Below are 19,107 nucleotides of genomic sequence, written 5' to 3'. Positions count from 1 at the left end.
GGACCTGCACATAATTATTTTATGAGATGCAATTTTTAGGAGATTCAGTTGGTTTCCAGTAGAGGATGCACCATTTGAGACCCACCGCCATAAGCAACACGTCAGCTTGCAACAAAGCTGGACTCTTCTTAATCAGTGCAAGCAGATCCCCAGGGCTGTGTACTTATCCAGGAACCCAGCGAGGTCAAGGGCAGTGTTGCTGTGACTGTACTTTTGCTTGCAAAGCGCTTGTGAGGTTTTTGAGACAAGTCTGTGTCTGATGCCGGTTCTCAGCCATGGCCACCAGCTTCTCTCTTGCCATGTTGACTCTTGGTTGGTGTGTCAGAACATAGCTAGTAAACAGTTTCCTACATCGATAGAAAACTTTCCATAAATGAGAAGAATGGCTCATTGTGCCTAACTGGTTTGGACAGGAACTTGGTTTATGCTGAACACCGGCTTTCTTTCTGGGAGTCTGGAATTCTGCTATGTGCCAGGCAGAGGATGCCTGTATGACCAACTTCGGTGACTAAATTTCCAGTGAGCATCTTTGGAAGACAGAACTTCACATGTGTTGTCACATGCCTTCTACTTTGGAGAAATTAAGCATGTCTTGTATGACCCTCTGCCGGGAAGGGATTCTTGGAGGCTTGCATGTGATTGCCATCTGGTTTTGCCCTTTGAACTTTCTCTTTCTCCCAATTTTGCTTTGTATCCTTTCACTCGTCAAGAGTACACTTTTGACTTTTGGCTTGGAGGAGGGGAAGGTGCAGCTGTCTTTGGTTGTCCAGAATCTGGGTTCATCTGACACCAAGTGCTTCCACCATGCCTCCTGAGTTCAACCCCAATGAAATCAGTTGTCTACTGATGTTCACCGGTGGTGAAGCAGGTGCCTTGTCTGTCCTGGCCCTGAAGATCGGCTCACTGGTTCTGTCTCCAAAAAGGCTGGTGATGACATTTCCAAGGCAACCAGAAATTGGAATGGTCTGAGGATTATAGTGAAACTGGCCATTCAGCACAGACAGGCTTAGATTCAAGTGATACCTTCTGCCTCTGCCCTGATTATCAAAGCCCTCACATTACTGCCGAGAGACAGAAAGAAGCAGAAAAACATTAAGCACAGTGGAAAGATCACTTTTGATGAGATTGTCAACATCACCCAACAGATGCTGCACTGATCTTTAGCCAGAGAACTCTCTGGAAACATTAAAGAGATCCTGGGGACCGCCCAGTCTGTGGGCTGCAATGTTGACGGCCACTACTCTCACGACATCAGAGGCGACATCAGTAGTGGGGTAGTGGGATGTCCACCTAGTAAAGGAAAATATTTCAGTAAAAGATCATGTGACAACCAGAAAAAAAAAAAGATAAAAGAAAAAGAAAAATGAAGTACAACTCTTTGCTGAGTCTGCAGGTATTTGCAGTCAATCACTGAACCTAAGTGTAACTTTGGGCTCTCCTTCTCTCTCCCTACTGCTCTTTCTGGGAGATCTTTGAGGAGAATATGGCTCAGGCTGGAAGCCCATCACTACAGATGGTACCTGACAGCCACTAGCTTGTTAGCTCTTCCAGCCAATGACACATGCAGGGTTTGGTGGCTTTGTCATGTGGTTTGTTTTGCTTTTTTATGACTTAATGCAGGGAAATGTCTTTCTGAGGAAAGAGAAGCTGCTCTTTGCTCTGGTTTTAGTTTGGCTGAGAAGACAATTTTTTTAAGCTTTTTTACTTTGAGAGAGAGAAAAAATAGGGAGGGGCAGAGAGAGAGAGAGAGAGAGAGAAGGAGAGAGAATCCCAAGTAGGCTCTGCATTGTCAGCAGGATAGAGTCAGATGTAGGTCTTGAACTCATGAACCATGAGATCATGACCTGAGCCAAAATCAAGAGTTGGATGCTCAATCGACTGAGCCACACAGGCGCCCCTGAGAGGACACATCTTAAAACAGTTTGGTGAACAAAATTATCTGAGAAGCAACATTGTGTGTGTGTGTGTGTTTGCGTGTGTGTGTGTGCGCGCGCGTGTGTGTGTGCACCCACTCACAGGCTTATAGATGTGTGTATATTCCACATACATTTCTATATCACCATTTATGTATCTCTGCACAGCTATGCTTACCACCATCTCTGTATTCATGACCATCACTTGCACCAACAAACTAGCTCCATCATCAGCATCCGGCTCTCACGGTCAATGTCACACATCTTTCCTGGTGTGCAATCTCCACCACAGCTACCACCATGTTCGTTAACACAATGGATTCCCTTCCCACTGTCACAGTCATTGCCAGGACCATCTCCCCCACAGGCCCTCACCATCACCACCCATGCCAACACCCCTATTCAGTCGCACCATTTCCTCAGCTGCCTTCTTGTCACCTCCCTGGCCCTCCGGTAGCACCGTCTGTGCCACATTTCTCCTGTTCCTTCGGTCACCCCCTATTTTAACAATCGAATTGCCGCCACCTTTGCTAACAACGTCGCCTCCGTGACAACCATAAAAAACATTTAGATAAATAATAACAAGGTATTATTCTCAGAAAACTTGCGAATGCTTTATGGTGATCCCAACTTGGCAAGTTCTTCTGTGTGACAGCAGTGGCAAGCTGGCCTCCGGTAATTGGTGCAGGCACGGAAAAGTACTGGAGGAAACGGAAAGAAGGAATTAACAGTTTTTCTCAGAATAGAAATCAGGCCCCATAATCAGCACAGCGTCCCTGTACTTGGATATCAAAGGCACTGGTCAGGAGTGTGTCGAAAATCTCATCGCAGCCTGCAGAGAATTTAAATCAAAACTTCTTTTATTCCCCAGACTTTGTTTGGTTTTCACGAAAACCTACACCTGTGAAGGGAACTTTAGCACTGTTGCTACTAAAAGGCAGTTTGGGGCGCCTGGGGGGCTCAGTCGCTTCAGCGACTGACTCTTGATTTCAGCTCAAGTCATGATCTCACGGTTCATGAGTTCGAGCCCCGTGTCGGGCTCTGTGCTGGCAGCATGGAGCCTGCTTGGGATTCTCTCTCTCTGTCTCTCCCCCCACTCTCAAAATAAATAAATAAACTTTAAAAAAAAAAAACATGAAAAAAATTAAAAGGCAGTTTAGCCAGCAGACTGGGAGGTAGAGTCCTGGAGGGAATGGCTGCTGTGAGGCAGCATCTGGCAACACACACCTGTCAGGCAAATAACATGCCTCGGCTCTAGCTTCCTCCCTAGATGGACTTGGCCCCCTTTAGAACGGGACAGACAGAGCAGATCTGGTGTCCAGAATCTAGGGAGTTTTAATTATCCCCATGCCCACTAACATATGGAACTCAGCCATGATGAGAGCTCAAAGACATGTTTACAAGGGTCACGTGCAGGCCAAGCCCTTTTCCACCACACGATTCCCACTTGGTGCTACATACCCCATTCTTCCTCGTCCCACAGAAGCAGCTGGATGCTCTTCGGAAACGGGAGAGGAGAGGAGATGGGTGCAGGGGTGGGCAGTGCTCCCACTCCAGAGATGTTTCTTCCAGGACTCTTGTCTGGATTTGTACCCACTTCTGACTAGGAGACCCACAGCCCAGGGCCACTGGGGGCTCCCGCATGCTTCCCCTTCCCTACCCACTTTCCCCTTCCTTCCCCCCTTCACCACGCTGCAGGATCTTTGAGTGTTGGCTTGTCAAGAGGAGAGGTTTTCTTCTTTAAGCTTATTTATTTTGAAAGAGTGAGAGAACGAGAGCTGCGGAGAGACAGAGAGAGAGGGGAGAGAGAATCCTAAGCAGATTCTGCACTGTGAGCATGGAGTCTGACATGGGCCTTGAACCCACGAGCCGTGAGAGTATGACCTGAGCCAAAATTAAGAGTGGGACACTTAACCAACCGAGCCACCCAGATGCCCCAGGAGGAGAGGTTTTAGGAGAAACCCTTTGGCTTCCAGGTCTCCAAGGGACTGAGTTTAAGATCCCAGGTGTGATGGACAATTGTCCTGAACGCTCAGGCCCAGACTACCTCTTGGGAATCATTTCACACCCTCATGGGGACCTGAGTCCCGATACGGTTACCAAACTACATTTTCAGTCATTCTCATACCCGTGAGGGCTCATCTCGTCAAGATTCCAGGTCTTTCCATATGCCATTCCCTCTACCAGGATGCATTAGTTGGGTAACGTGTTAAGCTACTTTAAAAAAATAAAAGACTAAGAATCAAAACATCTAAAACCAGACAGACATTTATTCTTTTCTCCTGAAACAGACAGAGGCAAGTGGTCCTGAGTTGGTGGGCAGCTCAGCTTTACAGGAACATTCGCTCTGAGGGACCTTCCATCCTGCTGCCCTGCTGTTTCCCGGCTGCTGTCATTGCCGGCAGTGGAGGCTGGCTCCTCCTCCTCATCTACAGTCCAATTCAAGGGCTTTTGTTTTTAAGGAGATGACGTGGAGGTTGTGCTCATCACTTGAGCTCACCTCTTGTCGCCACAGGGCCGCACCGCGTTGCCAGGGAGGTGGGGAATGTAGACTTCTGGGTAGTCGTGTTCCCAGCAAAGACCCAGGAGGTCCTATCCCGAAGAGGAAGGAAAGGAAAATGGGCATGGGGCAGGGGGTATGGGTGCTACTTGGAAGGGCCTGTCCATCACAATGGTCTTTCCTCCATCTTTCCCACTTGCTTTACATCCTGCTGAGATGTCACTTTGATTAAATGACGCTTCCTCCGACCACTTCCGGGCAGGCCTTCCCACTCCATCTCTGCCCCTACACTGCTCTGTCTCTACCCCTGATACAGCAATTTCCAAACTGTCTCAGAACTCGTCTGCTTGTTGCCTCGCACTCCCTCTATGCTGTGAACAATTTTGAGAACAGAGATCTTTCCTGGCTTCTGGAGGTGGTCAATGGATTTATACAAGAAAGAATGAATAATTTAAAGTTAGCTGAGGAACATCATTAAACAATAGCACTGTAGGATTTCAAACAATAAAATGTTAGTTCAGAAGGACTTTTGATAATCACAACTCACATCCATACAGTGCTTCAATGGTTTCCAGGTAATTTCCTCCAAGTAGTATTTCATTTTGATTCCCATCCTCCTACTGAACGGTGAGGCTGACAGAGCATGTAATATCGCTGCCAATGTCGAGCTCAAGAAGCCAAGGGTTAGAAAGTCTGACGTTAGTACAAGCCGCACATCCAACAAGTGGTGGGCCTAGGGTAGGAGCCAGATTTTCGCATTCTGCACCCAGTGTCTTTTATCACTGACTGTCACTTTCTTGACTAGGTACATGGGACCCCAAGGCCCAGAGAGTTTCAGCCACCTAGGCAAGGCCAGAAGGCTCCCAGGGCAATGCTTCTCATTCCTCCGGGGCAGTGTGATAGCTGTGGACTTTCTAATGGAAGCGTTTTGGATTCAAGATCATTAGCTTGATGTCCTGAGGTCAGCTATGTCATCTGACCCTGAGTTCGCTTTTCTCTAAAGTAAGGATCGGAGTCTCAATTATTGCGAGGATTAAGTGGGACTGAGTGAAATGCCGTGGCATGCAGAGTGTATTCAATTAAGGACTGGCTATCCATCACATAATTATTGTTTTCTGAGAGCCAGAATCCAATTGTGAGTCTCTTCAAAATAGTAATAATCTCTTGTATAGACGATTATAAGCCAGGCATTTCACATGCCCCATTATAACAGCCTTTCCACTGGCGGCTTTGGAAGATAGATTGTGATTCCTGCCGCACCCACATTTCCTGAGGAAGGAATTGATCCTTAGTCGTTCCCCCAGCAAGAGGGACTGAATTCTGAATCCTGTTACCCTTTTCCTGACTACAGGGGAGATGATAGGTTATGCACATGCTAATCAGATTCTCCTTCTCAGGAGGTGACCCTGGAAAGTTCAAAGAGACAGTTCAAAGTTCATGGAGGAAATGACAGATGTGACACAGGGGCAGGTAGGGGCCAGTGTAGTTTAGATACGTTACTGTGCCCCTGGAGTGAAGAGCTACACACTCTTGCACTGGGAGTGATCACAGCCACCTAGACCCTGGGGGATTAGGATAACAGAGCTTCTGAATGGTCTTCCCATTCTGGTCTAAAAAGTACTCTAGGATCCATAGTTATTCTTGGTTTCCCCCAGAAGGCTGCCTTCCTCCACCCCAGTTTTCTAAGCTTCCCTTTATTGGAGGCAAACTGAGGACATCTTTAGTTATTTTTAATTAAGACACGAACACAGATAGCCATGAAGATTTTTTAAAGATAAGGGAAAATGAGATTCATGGAGATTGGCTGGTGTCCTTGGGCTATAAAGCCAGCTAGAGGCTGAGCTGGGATTCAATCCAAGGTTCTTCAGGTACCATGATCTATTCTCTTCTCACTGCACCATAAAACTGACACTTGTGCAGTATCCCTGGATTATACATGGTCTGTGTTTTCCTTCATGGTGAATTTTTAAAATGAAAGCACTCATGTTCCTACTAATCAGAAAGGATATGAGCTCAGATGTGGGTGGGATAGGCTTTAACATAAGAGAAGCACAGGAATGTGTCCCATGTGTTTTGAAGGTGGACTTGAACTTCTTGAAGCTGAGAAAACATTATCAACTTTAGTACACCTTGTTTGAAGAAACTTTCAGGGTTCATGGAACATAAAGGCGCTTTGACAAGGGTGTGGGAACAGATTGCTGCAGAAATGGGGCGTAAGTAGTTGGTTGCACAGAAAATCTCTCTGGTCGGGACAGCATGTGGTCCATGTTTAGAGAATTCACTTCTTAAAGAAGTGCCTAATAATTTGTATGGGAAGAATTTTCATGTACAACTAAGATAAAAATGAAGGCAAATCAGACTATATTCAAAAAGTGATTTTATCAGTAAAAGCATAAAGTCACTGAGGGTAAATAGATATGTCTTTTCGCATTGGCCCCGGAAAGGTGGGGGTGGGGAGTCGCTTCCACTGCGGTTGAGAGAGAAGGTTTGGAATAGGACTCCTAGAACTGGGTCTCAGCTTTGCCTCTGAATTGTACGACTTACAGAAAATGCTTTAACATCTCTACACTTCAGTTTTCTTGTAAGTGAAGTGTGAATAATCACGGTAAGTACTGTATAGGTGGTGGAAAGAAAGTGCTTAGCTCAGTGCCTTATACAAAGTGCTGTGTAGACTACCACTGAAGCTGTTTATCTTTGGTATTTTAATTATTTCTTCACGAATGCTAGTCTCAGAAATTATACAAAAACAAGCCTTCCTGGAAATCATAGTGGCTGTGTTCTTCTTTTATGGTCCCTTCCCATTCCTCTCCCTCTCTCCCCCTCCTCTCCTTTTCTCTGTCTCTGTCTCTCTCTGTCTCTGTCTCTGTCTCTCTCTGTCCCCTCCCTCCATTCTCTTCAATCATTTTCTTCTCTTTGCCTCTACATTCTATTCGACTGTTTCAAATTTTCTGGGAGTCATTCATGTCTTAGTGTGAAAAATGGTTTTTGGCCAGCAATGCTCTGCTGTAGCCTCTCATTTCACTCTTCCTAAAGTAGCTTAAGGCTTCTGCCACCTGGAAATAAGAATTTAAGATCGCCTCCAAGAGCTGAACTGGGAAATCAATACGTAATTAACAAGAGAAAACATATGCAAAGCCATTTTACAAGGACAGACTGCCAATCAGACCAAAAGATCTTGGCTCTAACAATTGGAAGTGTGAATGTAACATCACAGAGACACTGAAATTGTGTGTCCTTTAACCGTCACCTCTATTTGCCCTCTCGCAGGCCCCAGTAAACACCCTGGCTATTAAAACAAGTGGGAGAAAGCAAAGGAAACATAGTTGTTCACTTACTCAAGGCAAACAAAAGAGAGGGGCTCCTGGGTGGCTGAGTCCTTGAGCCACAGAGGCTTAGTTTGGCTCAGGTCAGGATCTTGTGGCTCTTGAATTCAACCCTCATGATGGGCTCTGTGCTGGCACTGAGGAGCCTGCTTGGGATTCTTTCTCTCTCCCTCTGTCTCTTCCCCTTACCTGCTTGTGCTGTCTCTCTCTCTCTCCCTCTCTCTCTCAAAATAAATAAACTTTAAAAAAAGAAAAAAGAAAAGAAAAGAGAGAGTGAAGGAAGAAGCTGCAGGTATTACCCATCCAAACCCTGATGCGAAGAGAGGGACAGCTTGGTCCTGGGATTTTTTCTGCTTATACAAGGATATAAGTGTATCCTTATTGGAAATAGGAATGCATGAGGATCTTATTTGATGCCATTAAGCATTCAGTCATATAAAAAATGACTTGATATGATGTTTTTGTTCCTCAGGCAATGTGATTTGACTTTGTATGTGGCTTGCTTATGGAAAGAAAATGCTTCGCCTCCTAAGTATGTATAATTTCCATAGTAAGTAAGTTAATGCATCAGTGTGCTGATTTTAGAGTTTCAGAGTGAGAGCACGCATGCTGCTTTGCGAGGCATGGGGGGAGGGGCATGTCCCTGGAGCCCTTAATTCAGGGGCTTGCATATCCCAGGTATAGGAGACCCAGAATTAGTAGTCAGCGGTTCAATGCATGTACCATATTCAGAGAACAGTAGCTAAACCACACAGTGTTGTTCCTCATATAGGCCCTCAGCTAAGCATCCAATATGTATATATTTTTTCAGAGGCCAGACAAATAAACTGGATAGGACATATGTCACCACTTTTTCTGGCTCTTTCTTTGGAGGGTGGTACAATTCGCTGCCATTCCCCTAGGAAGGCAGTATTGCTTTCGATGTACCATCTTGGCAGGGAAAGGGAGCAGTTTCAGGGTCTTCTATTTGGATATTTATACATACCATAATGGGTCATAATAGATCCGAAGACCATTATGAGGGTTCAACCGGCTGCTAAATATGTATAACCCAATTATATATTTGGGGCTCAGGGAAATAACAGCATGGATCCACTTGGCCAAATTTCAACAAACACCTGAATCTCCATAAATCTTGACCCTACCTTCTGAAGCATTTGATGTTTGGGCCTGGTATCAGCATCTGGACAGATACTTTTGTCGAATAGTTATGGATATTCCTTCCTCAAAGCATGGCTACATTGACAAATGGCCAAAGGTTCCCTTAAGGAGAGGGTTGGGGGAATATTTACTTAATATATCTGTGGTTGTGCTGTAGAATCCTCTCTCAAGGAGGCTCTGCTTCCTGCTTCTATCAATGGGCTCTGTGCCTTGAGTTAACTTAGATTGAGAAACTCGCTGAAGTGGGCAATTTTTCATATCGGGAGCTGTTGTTAGCTTTTGAGTCTCCATCTCTTCATTTTTCTGCTGATATATACATATATACATATTTCTGCTGACATATACATATGTGTATATATATGCATATATATGTAAATTAATAACACACTAATCAGCACTCCCATCTATCCACCTTGTGTAAAAACCATGAGTCTTACGGGTCAGGCACTCTGAAAGCCACTCAGCCTTGCTACTTGGCCTGCAAGCATTATGTACTGCCCCTTGGTCTCTTTCTGGTCTTCCATCATCCCCACTGATGTGAGGGAATTCAGTTTCCCGGCCGTGGCCCTGACGGGTAACCGTGACCTCCCGCAGACATCCACTGCCAAGTTTCCCATCAGTGCATTTCTTAACATCCCTAATAAAGGAAGTGCACTCTGGGTTCTCCTGGGGAGCAGTCAGATGCGAGCTTGCCGGCTTTATATAATAATTCCATTCTAGTGATCCTACCTTCCTGAGCCTTTTCATCTTGTCTTCAATATTGTGGCGAGAATGTTCTGGTTTCTCCACATCACTTGCTAGAGTTTACCATTAAGTCCAGGCTTTAAGATATTCCCCTGTCAAACTGTTAGGACTTATTTCTAGCATCTTTCTGAAACATTAAAAATTTTGAGAAGTGCACAATGGCCCCAGGCCAATAATTGTTTCTATTGTGTCTTATATTTTTCCCACAAGGTAGGTAGAGCTGCCACAATACTCATTGTGTTCCTCAGGATCTTATGGATATACTTTGGAGAGTTCTGGCAGTTCTTTAGGTGTGTAGGGAATGTATTTCTAGAGTAGGGCTCACAGTTGTTATTGGCTTTGAGGATCTCAACAAAGCTGATGGTATTGTCTGGGATACAGGAGTCTTTCTTGGGGGGAAAGAAGAGGGAATCTGAATAGGGACATAAAGTTTCTGTCTGATATATTTGACATAGCCTATGTTTTTTCCCCAATACAAGGCAAACATAAACCTAAATAGGTTACCAAAACCATAGAATATATCCTTAAATACAACAAACGTAGAAGATGAAATTTAAATACAACAAAAATTTATTTTTTTTGCCCTTTCATGCTTTTGCATGCTCAAAATATAACATCTGTAAGGATTTGAGGCAACTTGATCCAAACCTCCTTCCAATCACACACATGTCATTGCTCTAGAATATTCCACGTCATTGATACAAACTTGTAGGTATCCTCTGGGTTGCCATTTTTCCAAAGAGATCTTTCTTCCTCGACCAGGGGCAGATCCAGATTTTGTGGGTGTTGAAACTTACACACTACTAGAGCCATTCTAGGTATTACCCAGGGTTCTCTAGAGAAATGGGGCCAAAAGGAATCCTATCGGTTCTTATGGTACACACACACACACACTTTATTTATTCATTTTAGGAATTGCTCATGCAACATGAAGACTGAGAAGTGCCACAATCTGCCTTCTGCAAGCTGGAGAATGAGGGAAACTCATGGCATAGTTCAGTCTGGGTCTGAGAACCTAGGAGCACCATCTGTCTGAGGGCAGGAGAAGATGGATGTCTCAGCTCAAGCAAACAAAGGAAATTCACCTTCCATCACTCGTTGTTCTATTTTGGCCCTTCATAGGTTGGATGATGCCCACCCACACAGGTGAGCGTGGTCTTCATTACTCAGTCTGCACATTGAAAGGCTAATGTCTTCCAGAAACACCTTCACAGACAAACCCAGAAATGATGTTTTACCAGCTCCTGGGCATCCTGCAGGCCGGTCAACTGTCACCTCCTTTAATGAAAGGAAAACTAAATGATAAGTATAAAATTAGGTACAGGGCCTTGGAGGGAGACTTTCAGGTGAGGAATCCTAAAGCTTCAACTTCCTCAGCTCCGTGGTTGTTTACTTTTGTCCCCATCATGATGGAAGATTGCACCTCTCAGATTCTTGGGACAGTTCCTACACTTATGAATTCTGTGTACATGGACGATGGTATGTTAAAATTTGGAGCAACTCCATCACTATAGTCTGGGTAAGTGTTCTTGCTTAGCTGATAATATTTACTCCTGCAATATAATAACATTGCCAGGGAACCATCAGTGAAAGGGATTTGTAACCCAACAGACAAGTGTTTGGAGGCAGTGCCCTGGACACTGACATGATTCATTTCAAAACTCGGAAAGTTGGATTATTGTTCCAATGGAAACTTGTTTATAGATTCATGTCTTAAGATTTCCTGACTCATACTACCCTTGTTTAGAGGATTGGGATTCTTTCTTGTAGATTCATCCCCTGTGGATCTCAACCTTCTATCACAGTTTTCTATAGCTTGGGCAACTTGTGATAGTTTCAAGGACAAAAAGCACTTTGTGGACAGTTTGTTTTCTAACAGTCACTGTCACAACAACTATTCTTGTGTGTTCTTCTCCTTCAACCTCTGATTGGCAACCACATGATATAACCTGATTAATGAAAATCGTCATGTCCTTGGCATCACTGTGGCTGGTGTGCTGACCACATCCTCCATAACCACAGCCTTCGGGCTGTGAGACACCTTGATGCAGGCAAGGCCCTCAGACTCCTTGCTCTGCAGGCCCCCATCCCTCACCAGCCCTGTGTCTCTCTGCAAGTGGGGATCAGGTTGTTGAGTGGCCCTTCTAGACTGTGCATGCTCAAGCAGGAGCTACAGGCCCGGCCATCATTTTGTTTCCTCTAAGGGAGTCCAAAGCAGAGAAGGCACCAGGCTCAGGTCCCTGTAATCTTCATTGCTACTTCCTTTTTTTTTTTTTTTAAATGTTTTCTTTATTTCTAGGAGAGAGAGAGAGAGAGACAGCGTGAGCAGGGGAGGGTCAGAGAGAGAGGGAGTCACAGACTGAAACAGGCTCCAGGCTCTGAGCTGGCTGTCAGCACAGAGCCCGACGCGGGGCTTGAACCCACAAACCACAAGATTATGACCCAAGCGAAAGTCGGGTGCTTAACCGACTAAGCCACCCAGGCGCCCCTCTTCATTGCTACTTCCATGTCCGTGCTGTGGCCATGGACGCTTCTGTTGTGGGGTTCGATTGCCTGGTTCTTTCTTGATCTTCCTAGATCCAATTTTACTACTCACTTACGAGGGAGCATCATAAGGAGCTTTCAGACAACAGCCAGAAGGCATGTCCTCAAAATGATCCTCGAATGATTTATCGGTGAAAATGTTAGGGGCTGTGGTTATGTCATTATAACATTCTCAGGCAGTGACGCCTATGTCATGCCTACCATCTGGCTCTCAGATACAGTAAGTAGGCTATGTTCATGTGAGTAAAGGATGGGCTAGGTTTTCTTTTATATATATATATTTTTTTTAATTTAAATTTTAGTTAGTTAATATACAGTACAATATTAGTTTCAGGAGCAGAATTCAGTGTTTCATCACTTACATACAACACCCAGTGCTTATCTCAGTGCCCTCCTTAATCCGCATCACCCATCTAGCCCATTCCCTCACACCTCCCTCCATCAACTCTCACTTTGTTCTCTGTCATTAAGAGTGTCTTGTGGTTTGTTTCCCTCTCTCCTCTTCCCCCCCACCCATGTTCATTTGTTCTATTTCTTAAATTCCACATAGAAGGGAAATCATGGTATTTGCCTTCCTCTGGCTGCCCATATTTCGCTTACCCAAATACATTCTAGCTCCATCCATGTCATTGCAAATGGCAAGATTTCTCTTTTTTTGATGGTTGAGTAATAGTCCATCATATATGTATATTCCCTTTTCACTACTCTGAAACATCTCCTGCTGTTTAAAAATCCTTAGAGGAATCAGTGGTAGATGTTGTGGGTATATGGAGTTAGGGGGAGACTTTTTGGCTGGTGAGCTCAGGGAAGACTTTCCTAGTGGGCTGAGTGATATTGTGCCACCTGGACATTTGGCCTTTGGTCACTTGCTAGTTACGTTAAAGCCAAGAGAGGGGCGCCTGGGTGGTTCAGTCAGTTAAGCATCCGGCTTCAGCTCAGGTCATGATCTCATGGTTGGTGGGTTTGAGCCCCATGTCAGGCTCTGTGCTGACAGCTCAGAGCCTGGAGCCTGCTTTGGATTCTGTGTCTCCTTCTTCCTCTGCCCCTCCCCTGCTCATGCTCTGTCTCTCTCAAAAATATTAAAAAATTAAAAAAAAAACCCAGGGACCCCTAACCCATCATACCAAAATGATACAAGCCTCAGGGCACCTGGGTGGCTCAGTCAGTTGAGCGTCCGACTTCGGCTCAGGTCATGATCTCATGGTTCATGGGTTTGAGCTCTGCATCAGACTCTGTGTTGACAACTAGCTCAGAGCCTGGAGCCTGTTTCAGATTCTGTATCTTCCTCTCTCTCTGACCCTCCCCTGCTCACACTGTCTCTTTCTCTCTCTCAGAAATAAATAAAACATTTAAAAGTTTAAAACAAAAACAAAATGATAGGAGCCTCTTTTCTCTGAAACCTCGGCAACTGACAGTGTTCCCATTTCTGCTCATAATTGCACAAATCCTAATGTGGTAAAGGCAAATATATTACTGTGTTCCTCTTTTCTTTTTATTCTAGTATAGTTGACACACAATGCTACATGAGTTTCAAGTGTACTATACTGTGTTCTGATTGTGGTGGAGTTCATGTAGGAGGTGGGAAATGGCGGCTTTATTATTTTGATGAAATCCCTGAGACCACCAGAAAATATATGACTGCATGTACTTGACTTGTGTGTGACTTTAGATGTCTTAATACATCACTAATATTTTTATCCGAATGACATTTTCATTGGGAACCATTGGACTCTGTGTTGAGAGAGCGGGAAAGGGGAAGAGACACTCGCGCCCTGTGAGACGTTGCCTTCTGTCAGACTCAGTGGGAACCCGGAACTCAGTAGAGACCCATGTCCTTGGATTCATCCCCTTTGAGCTGCTCGCTAACTGCGGAGACCTCAACTAAGCGTCTTCACCCGCAACCTTTGGTCTCCACCCCGCGAATCTGGTTCTTACTCATGTTATTATCAGGTTGGTCCTCTCTGCTCTTTTTAGGTAAAACAATAAATAACTAAAGGTAGATTTGTTTGTTTGCTACATTGTTTCAGGATTTAAAGAGAAGAAAACCTGCTATTTGAATTATTTATGTGTTGAGACACTGCCCGAGCGCTGTATTCAACCCTCAAAGTCTATGCCAACAAAGGTTTATTTGTACAGGAGACATTCCTCCCCACTTGAAACCCTCTTGAGACAGCTCGCTCTTGCTGGAATTCCCATTTCCTGGTTCTTAGTGATATTGAGACTTTTTAGTGCATTTTAGTCCTCTCCATTTCCCAGGGAGCCTGTTCTCTTCCATCTAGCAGACCTTCTTGATGGGGTGGTTTTAAATGAGAGGGGGTAAGGCTCTGTTCAGGGAAACAGGAGGAGGGGGCAGGGAGTGGGTGGAGGAGGAGAGAGGGGATCTGAGAAGGTTTAATTCCCAGGCTTTTCCTTGGGCCCTGGCCACTTCCTTCTTCCAGGACGGCGTTGCTTTCCTGCTGGGCTGAGTCTCCATGCTCCCAGGATGCGTCATCTGAACCAGCCCTCTGGGTCTCTGAATACGAGACGCAGCAGATGATGGCGGCTTCATCTCCCTTTGCCTGGAATCCGGGAGAGGCATTGAATGCCTTCTGAGCCCCTGAGCCACCATCTCAGCTAATCTTTACACGACTTCTCTATGAGGCTTGCTTCATCACCGCCCTTTCACAGACATGGCACCTGACCCCCAGAGACATTAAGCAGCTTACCTGGGGCCCCACGTGTAAGAACTAGGACTTGAACTCAGTCGTGCCCTTTCCCAAGCCCCTCTCTTCGTGCTAAGCTAGGGGGACTAGACGTACCTTCACCATGTGATGGTCAGGGAGGGTGGGCAGAGCTCATCTCCCTCTTTCCAATGTCCCTGCCTCTATTGAGTGAGGTAGAAACTTCTCTCAACACTTCTGCCTTTTCAGGAAAGTTCTGGTTTAGGGCATTTTTACTCTTCTTAACTCCTCTTATGGGCATGATATCGTACAGAGGGTGTAAAACTTGAGGGGACGATCAGGTCTGTAAAGTATTTGTTTCGGGAGGCAGAGAGTTGAAAGAAGGGTAAGTTGTCAGCGGATTTCAGGGATGAATTAATACATGGAGGTCTTGGCCAGGTGCCAGTCCTTAATGATATAAGCGTACCTGTCCATTTTACATGCAGAATCTGCATCAGGCAAATTGCTGAGGACCAGAAGCTCCAGAGTAAATAAATTGGGAGTTTTCTCTTCGGTTGGGAAGGGGACGAACAAGAATGTACAAGTGAGAAATCAGCATTACTCCTGATAGGTGCCTGCTCTTTCCCAAGTGACTGTAATTTCCCTGTGACTTAACTCCCCTCACCACAAAATAGACGCAATTATTCTTATCTTTATGAATTGCAGCAGGCTCTGGCAAAGACAGATGGGAAATATCTATGAGAAAGGGTCTTATATCCCGAGGAAGAAAGGTGGCTTGTACTCCAAGGTATTTGTGTTATTAATTTTATTCAAAAATTAAAAATGGATTAGGGAGGCCACAAAGGCATTTTATTGCTCTAAGCTGTCAGAAGGTTCCAGCTGAATGGACTCGTCCAAGGTTTTCTTCAAATGAGCAGGATTAAGCTATTATTTTTGTCAATCTGGATGGTTTCTTCACCCTGCACAATTCTTAAAACCTTATTGTGATTCATTTCATTCTCGAAACTTAGGCTGAACACATTTTAGTAGTTAGGCAGAAAGGTTTATAAAGCATGCAGAAAATAGAGGTGGAGGCTAATTTGGTTGGGATTTGAAGCTTGTGGCAGCAAAGTCAAGGGTTTGCCTCCTTTAGCAAACAAACTTCTCCTAAAAAAATCAGAAAATTATAATCTGAAGGCTTGTTTGTATTAAACATATATTAATAGAATTTTAGGTACTTTTTTTCTTGGTCATTTTCAAGAATGAAATGATATAATGCCATAAATGCTATAAACAAGTTGTGGTTAATGGCAGCAAGCACGGACAGTAAGTCACGAAGCTTGTCAGCTTTTTATGGACCAGCTATTTAAACTTCCATAGAGGGCTTTTCTCAAGTTCAGGTTCTGCAATGGCATTATTAGTACCACCTTCATTTATTAGGAGCAGCAAATGCCCAGCTGAAATACTCACATTTTCATAGCGTCCTCGTACTGGAGTTGACAAAGGGGACCTAAGTGGAGTTGTGCTTTGGGTCTCTGGAGTAGTTTTTGGTTTCCTAAAAGAAAAGGGGGCAGAAAAGACTAGTGTATCTTCCCCCCACTTCCTTCTGTTTTGAATGTAGAAGTGTTGCTTGGAGCTGTGGCAGCCATCTTGTAAACCTGAGAACAAGCTGAAGTCGGCAGAGCAGAAAGATCACACCCTGTGGATGCCAATGACACTGAATAAAAGAGTAGAAGCTAAATCTAAATTTCCCACCTAGGAAATGGGAGAAAAATAAACCCTGCTTGTATAACCCACTCTTAGTTGGCTTATACATGTACCCGAGTGTATTCCTGACAGATGAGGAAAGAAACTTCATAGCATGAAGTTTGGTGTGCTCTGTTCCCCAGCGAGTGCTTTGAGCAGGGTAGCATTAATAGTCCTTCCCTTTAATTAGCCTGACAAATATTCAGCATCAGTGATGTGCTGGATACTTTGTAAAGCTCTCCAGAGCTTCTCATACAAATGAGACTGAGCCTTCACCCTTGAGGTAGTCAGAATCTCAATAGGAAGACAAATGAACTCAAGGCAATGACTAAGTACCATGTGGACAAATGTACATCATGCTTTAGGACACGGTATAGAACACTGAGCGTCAAAAACTGCAAGATAAATGCAAAAGGGAAATACATGTCTTCATCTGAGGAGCATGTGGCCTTTGGGAACCCTTTCCAGAGAGATTGCTGTAGCTGCCTAAAGCCCAAGAGGGGCCCAAGAATTTGAATCTGCATCTCTGAAATAAACAGTAACGATAAACATGGCTAACATTTAAGGATCATTTCCTTGATGTCTGACTCAAAAAGTATTACCTCATTTAACACCCACAACTCTCTGAGCTAAGAGCTGTTACCACTTCCTGTTTTACAGATGAGGAAACTGAGACTCAGGGAGGTCAAGTGACTTGCCCCAAACCACATACGTGGGATAAAAGTGAGGCCAGGATTGGAACCATATAGCTCAGGCTCTATACTCTGCGCACGGAACCATCTAGAAACCTATTACATTAAATACCGTGACAGTATCTGTGGAATTGAGTCCTTTGGTTCCCAAGATGTACTTATGATCTCATTTTGACGTCATGACTCTCTTTGTAAGGGGCCACTTTCTGATCTGGTACCAGCAAGCTCTACCTGCACAAGGTATATTAAGTGGAGGCTAATAATATATTTCCACTTCAACTTGTTCTGTTCTGGCCTGTTTGTTTTTATGTCTCCAAGTTACTAGTCACCTCAGGGACAGCTGGAATCCTAGGGATGCTAAGGCTGGGAGTAAATTTGGAGGAGGATAAGAAAGCTCCCAGAGTTTTTTTGCTGGGTGGTTTGGGGGACAGTTTGAATCAGAGAAGACTTCAGGAAAGAGACGACATTTGAGCTTCATTTAATTGGATTGGTTCATATTAGCATTGCCTCTGGCAAGGCACCCAATCTAGCACAGTGACTTAAGGTCTGGCTTTGAAAAGCTGTTTCAGGTATCCGTGAATTCATGTGGGATAAGCTGGTTGAGTCTGAAGAATGAATCATACCGGAAATCCTTTCTACGACTGGGGAGTTGTCATGGGGAGCTGAGGATGCAATGTGTGCAGTGTCTTCATCTATAGTGCTTTCTGTGCAAGGAGTTTTGACTCCACGTGCATGCATAGATAGCACTTTGTTTGTAAGACACTACAGATGCCAGGATGCCGTATTCACTGAAGCTTACCAAGAAGCGCATGAATTAGATAGGGGTGGTCATGTGTACTGTGTTGTTGAGGAAACGGAGGTATGAAGCAGTAAAATGACTTGCCAATGAACTCCCAGTGTAATGGACTGAGATGGAGTGTGTGAACTTCAAGTCCAGTGTCTGTTCCAGGACACCTTGATGCTTTCCTGTCCAGAGCACAGGAAGCGGGACCCAACCATGTGCCTTGAGGCAGAGGTACATGGATTCCCTTCGCCCGTCACCCCCATTAAACTGGCATCTGCGAGAAAGCCAGATGAGGTGAGGATGGGGAGCTAGATCTGGTGACTTACAATACCCAAGGAAGCTGGTGAGGGTGAGCTGAGCATAGGGTCTGAGAGGTGGGAGAGCTTGCGAGGAAAGCCAGAGGGCACCAGCAGCCCTGGTAGTGAACTCTGTGCTAGAGCAATGGCATCCTCTGTGGTGTGCAGCTCTGGCAGCAGAGAGTTCCGGGCTCAGGTTCATTCTGCATCTACCGGTGAAATGCCAGGCAAGCTGTATGCCCTCGAGGCAACATGGTGAGTAAGACAAGTGGCCTGCCCTGGGGGAGCTTGCAGTCTAGTGGGAGAGACAGACGAATGAACAGGTACTCACAGTAGTGTGAGATGGAGGCATGCAAGCTGCGAAAGTCACTTGTGGGAGGGGAATTCACTCAGAAGTGGAAGGTTTAGGGACACCTGGGCGGCTCAATCAGTTAAGCATCTGCCTCTTAATTCTGGCTCAGAGCATAATCTTGCGGTTCACGGGATCGAGCCCTAGATAGGACTCCATGCTAGGCTTGGAGCCTTCTTGGGATTCTCTCTCTCCCTCTCTCTGCCTCTCCCCTGCTCGTGCTCTCTCTCTCTCAAAATAAAAAAAAAGAAAAAAGAAAAGAAATGGAAGGTTTAAAATCAGGAAAGGCTTCTTGAGAGAGGCTATACCTAGAGTGAGATCTGCCGAACAGGAGCCAGCCCAGAGAGGAGCAGATGGTGAGGGAAGGAGGAAGAAGTACAATATTTGCAGAGGCCAGCCACATTCCCTTTCAGCAC

The 19,107-nt window shown here is 45.0% G+C and overlaps 1 pseudogene; it reads left to right on the top strand.

The window, feature by feature from the left end:
* Positions 1-741: 741 nt before the first annotated feature.
* LOC144219892 (large ribosomal subunit protein uL11 pseudogene) lies at positions 742-2,464 on the top strand (annotated as a pseudogene).
* The last annotated feature ends 16,643 nt before the right edge of the window (positions 2,465-19,107 follow it).

This window comes from Crocuta crocuta, unplaced genomic scaffold (genome assembly GCF_008692635.1).
Source record: "Crocuta crocuta isolate KB4526 unplaced genomic scaffold, BGI_CrCroc_1.0 scaffold119, whole genome shotgun sequence".
Taxonomy (NCBI): domain Eukaryota; kingdom Metazoa; phylum Chordata; class Mammalia; order Carnivora; family Hyaenidae; genus Crocuta; species Crocuta crocuta.
This window is presented reverse-complemented; position numbering and strand designations above follow the sequence as displayed.